We start from the raw sequence: 6,839 nt of genomic DNA, 5'->3' as shown, positions 1-6,839 counted from the left end.
CGGAGCAATTCATTTGTATGTTATTCAATGGTTCACAAGAATCATATATTGTCCATTTATGGATTAGGGTAGCTAAAAATGGGGGCAGAATGGTGGTACAGTGGTTAGCAGTTCAGTTAGCCCCCAGTTCAGTTCCTGGGGTGGTACCTGCATGGAATTTGGATGATCTCCCTGTGTTCACCTTGGTTTTCTCTGCATGCTCTGGTTTTCATCTACAGTCCAAAGGCATACTCTTAGGTTAGTTGGTTTTTGGGAAAATAGGCCTGTGTGCGTGTTTGTGTCTTTGGGTGCCCTGTGAAGGACTGATGTCTCGTCCAGGGTCAGAGTGTCCTGCCTTGCACTTGCTTTTGGGAAAGACTCCAGTTCTCCTCTGGCCCTGTGTTGGATAAAGCAGTTAGAAAATGGATGGATGTATGGTAGCAAAATATGATCTTAAGCTCTACTCCTGTCATATTTTGGTTGTAAAATGGATCAGAATGGTATATTCTTAGTTACATACTTGCTAATAATGCAGGAATGTGTTGCAAAAATAATTAATTGCCACTGTTTTTAAACTCTTATAAAAAGCTTCAGATGTTATAATAAAAATGAATTGTGGTATTTCAAAGTAATTATATGATGTAGAGTGGAATTCAATTGGTTATTTCAATATTTCTGATTTTTGAAACAATTAGATTTGAAGTTTCAAACGATCTGCATATGGCTTATTTTTTTCCAACAGGATCAAGTCCCTAATTACCGTATAACCTGATTTTCTGTGAGCTATAAGTATTATTATAAGTCTGTTTTTCAATATAAGCTGAATTATAAATGATATAATGACTGATCTGCATTTTCAATGTACACATCACAGGTTATTTCTATAGTTTCAGTGGTCACATGGAAAGAACACAAATTATCAACAAACGACTCCACTCATTTGTTAGGGATGTTACTTTCAGTGCAGGACGATTCCATATTTCCTTTCTCTGTCGGAATCTTTTGGCGAGAGGGTTATGCTCTTGTTTTGGAATCCCGAGACCAGATCCAAATCCCTGTCGGATCTGCCTACCCCTTGACTTGTAAAAAAACAGGAGGTATAATTCCATAAAGTAGTTCAGGTAGGTAGCTGCGTCAGTATGCGTAGGCTGCAAAGGAACAAGTAATAGGTTTATTCCATGCTGAAAGAAGAAAGAAAACACAATGTTTCGGCTGTGGAGCCTTCTTCAGGTGTGAGAGGTTGTGTTTTCTTTCTTCTTTTTTTCAGCATGGAATAAACCTATTAATAATTCCATAAAACCTTTTTTAGGACCACACATCTTTTTATAAAGAAAATAAGTTCATTGCTATACTTATTTGGTTCTATGTAAATGTACGATTTGTAAAAAAAAAACTGTACCATATTTTGCAAAAGTTTGCATATTTTTATTTTCATAAAACAATGGATACACGTGAATACAGGCTGTCCAATGCATTGTGTGGCAGTATTGCATTATCAAATGAGGTAAAGTAGCATTTGTTTGTGGATATTTCAATTTATTTTCTAAACATTTAACAATATCATTAGGGGACAGAAAGAGGTTCAGCTACATCTTATTAAAGGAGCAAAATCCAATACAATAAACTCAGGAAACAATCTATTCCATTATTCTATTACATTCACATTTAAAAGGTATATAAGAAGAGGGGTTCTGTGTCGATTGTAACATGCTGTTATTTTCTATTAAACTAAGTAAGGCACACACCTTAAAGGTATGGGAGAAACCTTAATCTGATAAAATACTTTTCAATAAAAAAAACAATTTTAAGTATGCATTGTAAAATCTATTAGCAGTGTACTCCCTGCTGTTCACTTAACTCTCTCAGCACTACCTATCTGGCTTCTATCCAACACACTTTGCTGAAACTTATCTTCTCTCAGTTACCAATATTCTTAAATCAGCTCAAGCTGCAACCTGCAACCCTCTCATCTCGTCTTATAGTTTCTTGACCTCTCTGCCGCCTTTAACTCTGTGGACCATTCTGTCCAGGTGGCTTGTAAATTTTTGTCACCTCATATATAGTACCTGTTTCACCCCTGCCTTATTGATGACATATAGCAGGTCTCTTGACACACCACGCTTACTCTCCACTGCTGTACCCCAAGGCTTTGTGCTGGGTCCCCTCCTGTTCTTTCTTTATACCCAATCATTGCACCTCCGATCCCTTCATATGACTTTTCATATGACATCTGTGCAATTGATGCTCAGATCTTCTTCGCTTTGCTTCCCTCTGATACCCTTGTCTCCTCCTGTATTAATCCCATCCTCTCATCCTGCATGGACACCCACCATCTCGCACTGAACCTCACTGTGTCTCTATGTCTGACATTCTTTTTTTCCTTTCCTCCTCTTCACCCTATGTGAACCTCTCCACTACTCTGTCTCCCTCCTCCTCTGCCAAGAACATCAGTATTATCCTTGACCTTTTTGACTCTGCTATAGCTGCACTTCTCTCAGTTGCCAATACATTTCAGGCCACTTGTCCTTCCATGTATCCATTTCAGAGCATTCACTACAGAACACTTGTTCTTCCCTACCACTGTCTTATCCTCTCTGACCGACTCTTACTCCAGTACCTATTTTCTCCCTAGGCTCTCTCATGTCCACTCTACTCTTTCTCTTCTGCCAGACTCTCTGTCCCTCCTCTTCATTCCCCTACTTCAAGAGCCCACTCATCCTTGTCGCTAGTTCCCTAGTGGTGGAATAAACTCCCCATTAAAATCAGAACTGCCCAGTCCCTAACCATCTTTTGATGCCTCAAGATTAATCTGTTTTGACAGCAGCTGTGATTCTCTTAAATGATTGTAAACTTTACCACCGGCTGATAACTGCACTTTGCTCAATGACCATCACTCTTTACTGTAATCAGTGATTGCTTACTTATATATTGTTTACCTCAATGGACATTATTTTTACTGTGTTCTGTTCACACATTGCACTGCTTATATGTGTATGCTCAGTATGCTTTACTGATTTGCTTTTACTTATTTTTAAAATACAGCAGTAGCGTTAGGATATATTAGCTGTAGCAAGAGTAGTAGCAAAAGCTGTAGTAGTACTAGCGTTAGTAGTATGTAAATTATTTATAGTTCTGTTAAAGCAGAAGGTGGATAAAAAGATTTATACTGTGCTTCATGTAAAATATTTTCTTTTAACATCTTAAATTCAAAAAAGAAATTTTGGTTGCAATGCTTGCATCTTCTGTTTTGATCAATTACAGTTTTTGTTTTGGATATAACTGTACTCATGATGATTCATATTCACACCTGTTCCATTTAATAATACGTGGAGATGACTAGATTCCATATGTTTTTATACTTTGTTAACATTATCACTATTTTGTAACCATTAACTAGGATGCCTAATAAGCCAACAGTTGATTATGTAAGAGGTAATACTAAGAGACAGAATTGCTAATTACAGAATTATTTCTACTACTAGGATTTATATAAAAATACAAGATGATGCCATGTCATTTTCTTCCTCAGTATTCACATATTGTAGTTTCTTACTATAAGCAGAAAAGCATCATTTGGTTATTTGTGTTGCATACCTACTGAATTATTTAAGTATTCAACCTTAAAATGTCTGTGGCCTAGAGCAATAAAACTCAGCACTATTATGGTAGCACATAGGGACAGTATTGATTTATCAAACTGCAACAGCTTATCAAAACCATGGATGGGAACTATATTTTTTCATTTAGTTTAAAATAAATTAAATAAGACAAATACCAGAACACAGTCTTCATAGGTCTGTAATTCCACATTTTTTCAATTTTATAAGATTGCGATTATTTATTAATGTCTTCTGCATTAGTATAAATAGATGATGTGGTGACAGTAAGCATAATGTTGAAATACGATCTAAAGCATATTTAATGTGTACCTAGAATGTTTTAAAGCTAAGAAATATGCTACACATGTCACAAATTTAAACAACCTTGAGAAGCTGACATTCCACAATAACCAGCAAAACAGAATGATGACACATTTGGTCCTTTTGCATAAATCAAGAGAAATGTAATCGGTTCTGTTAAAATTGGTCTTGAATAAAAGAAAAGATATTTTTTGATTAAAATCACGCCATTATGGCAAAACGTCCAAGAGCTTCCCCAGTTTTCTAATTTTTATGTGAAAGTAATTCATGTCTCCTTCTCAGTAATACGTTTTAACCTTGTATTGCTCAGATGAATTAGCTTGAACATCTTGCTTGGTGCAATGTGTGAGATTTTCCATCACTGACCTTTCCAAATTCAATTTATTTACTTCATATTGGACAATACAATTCCAAGGTAGTATCTTTTCAAGTTTTATTGGAGTCTGTTAGATTTAGGGTAAAAAAAATCAATTTAACTGACTGTGTATGTGTCTTTATATGATGTGGCATGAGATGTGTTCGGGACTAGAAAGATAATCATTTTGAAGCATCAAACATTCAACAATTGTTTTTATACTGTATGAGCAGAGTGGAGGTACGTCTATGAGGTTTCTGTGAAGTTACACATATTCCTTTTCCTGGGGACCTACAAAGATTTTCCTTGTTCTCTTAAATCTTTAGATTACATTTGATATTTTTTTTTGTTTCATGTATGTACTTGTCAAAGAAATGCCTGATTGTTTTTCTGAATATGAATCTAGCGAAAGATAAAACACCCTATTCCAAATGATCTATGAGAAATCCTTTTAAAATGACATTTACACATCTAACTAGAAACAATAAACATAAAATCACAGACCACAAATAATATGACCAAGAATTAAATGAGAAAAAATCCAGTTAATAAAACTTAATGTGAGTCTTTTAGAAGCTTGGAAAAGGACACTGTATTGATGACATAGTCAATTCTATCTTAGTCAATAGTCTAAGAAACACAGAAAACACAACCAGAGTAAGCAGAATGCCATTACTACTTTTAATGATACAGTTAAGGGCAAAGACCTTAGAAAACAGGAACTTCGATTTTGAGATAACACCACATGGATGATAAATTTGTAAAAAATTGCAATTAATATACTATAGTTTAATTTGAATGGTCTTGGTATAATTTTCTTCCAATTTATTATAGGTAGAATGCAATCTACTAATCAGAATTTACTGAGAGTCCTTAAATCAGAAAGGAAATGAACTCATTACTATAATAAGGCCTCATTATAAAACATGGCCTTTTTCTAAGAAAATAGAAAATGGTACATTGACCTTACAACCTAACCACTCCCACTGTTAAAATATGACTTTTTTGTAAAAATAAATTCATCAGAGATAAATAATTGATAAATAATGTTAATTAAATCCTTTTAATTTGATTAAAATGCTAGAAATGTAACAATATCAGAAAGCACATAGGTCTGTACATTTTAATACAATAATAGAAATCGAGATACTTCATTAATGAAGCATTTCCACACTTGATAACAGCATTTCCACCCTCTATCTCTCTCTCTCTCCAGACATTGCAAACAACAAATTACGACGCATTGCAAAAAGCAAAGGCTCCTCGAAAGATCCCTGCTGTGTAAATTTGCTGCGTAGCTCCTAATCATCAGCAATTTATCTTTTGAAATATGCACAGAAGCAAGCTCTCCATGATAGCAAAGGAAGAAGGCAGACGCAAATATATTAGCGTTAAGGCTAACAGGAAAGTTCCAGAAAAAAATAAATTATTAGCTTACGCTTAAGTATTTTTGTTATCTTTATGAATTTTATTCAGGGCAGTATAAATGAATCCCTGATGACTGATATTATGTTTTCAGTCTGTCCGACTGAACATTTCCGAGTGCTTCTCACTAGGTGACTAAAGGTGCCATGAATACCTAATGTCTGCTTCTTCGTTGTTTTTCTAATAAAGCCACAGGATAGATGAGTATTACAATTAAAGACCTACAGGTGATTGACTCATGCTGGGTTCTTGGTAAGGGTTTTTTGCTTTGACCTGAAACATTTAGAATATTAGATTTTGGAGGCTATGAAACCAATATGAATCTGCTTTTTATGGTAAGGTGCTCAAAACCTCAAGATCAAGTTTGTTGTAAGGGAATCTTTATATTACAAAACATTTCTGAAGGAGGTTTCTTTCATACAATTTTTAGCCAGCATATTTGTCAATTATTTGAACATTCATGCAGCTATTGAATACTTAGAAATATAAGAAAAGGTTACAAATAAGAAAAGGCCATTTGGCCCAGCTGGCTTGATAGTTATTGTTTTATCGAGAAAATATATTGAGTTAATTTTGCGTCTTGTTTAAAAACAAAGAAGTGTTCCATTGTATTGCAGGAGCTTTGGGGTTTGTTTGAATGAACATCCATATAATTTATTTGCAACATAAGACTCATATCTTGTTAATGCTTCTTTCACAAAATTAGAATTGAAGTCTGTTTGGGACTATTTGAATGATATTGCCTTGGTTTTGTGCTACATCGATGTAAAATATCTTTATTTATTCTAAGTCTTTCCTTCTTAAACACATTGTGGCAGTTCTTTTCTTTAAATGTGCTTTGATTACGACCCTTTGTTCTTAACATGGCATGAAAAATAGCTAAATCCTGGTTGCATTCCAAAAGCAATAAAGGCCAAAAAAGGTAAAAAAGGCAAAAAAAAAAAAGATCATTTAGCTTAAAACATTAAACCTGAATACTGATCATGAACTAAAGTCTTTCTCAAGACAAAATGACTAACTGGAAATTAAATGTCCCTTAAACAATAAGCATCAATTCTGACTTTTGCGTATGTACAAGGAAGTCCTGCATCACTGCTACATGTTATGGCTAATTGTAACTTGGACAGTCGTTCAGAAATACCTAGTACTTGTTTTTAAAC

This window comes from Atractosteus spatula, chromosome 21 (assembly GCF_055471065.1).
Source record: "Atractosteus spatula isolate fAtrSpa1 chromosome 21, fAtrSpa1.hap1, whole genome shotgun sequence".
Classification (NCBI taxonomy): Eukaryota; Metazoa; Chordata; class Actinopteri; order Semionotiformes; family Lepisosteidae; genus Atractosteus; species Atractosteus spatula.
Note: the sequence above shows the minus strand (reverse complement) of the source record.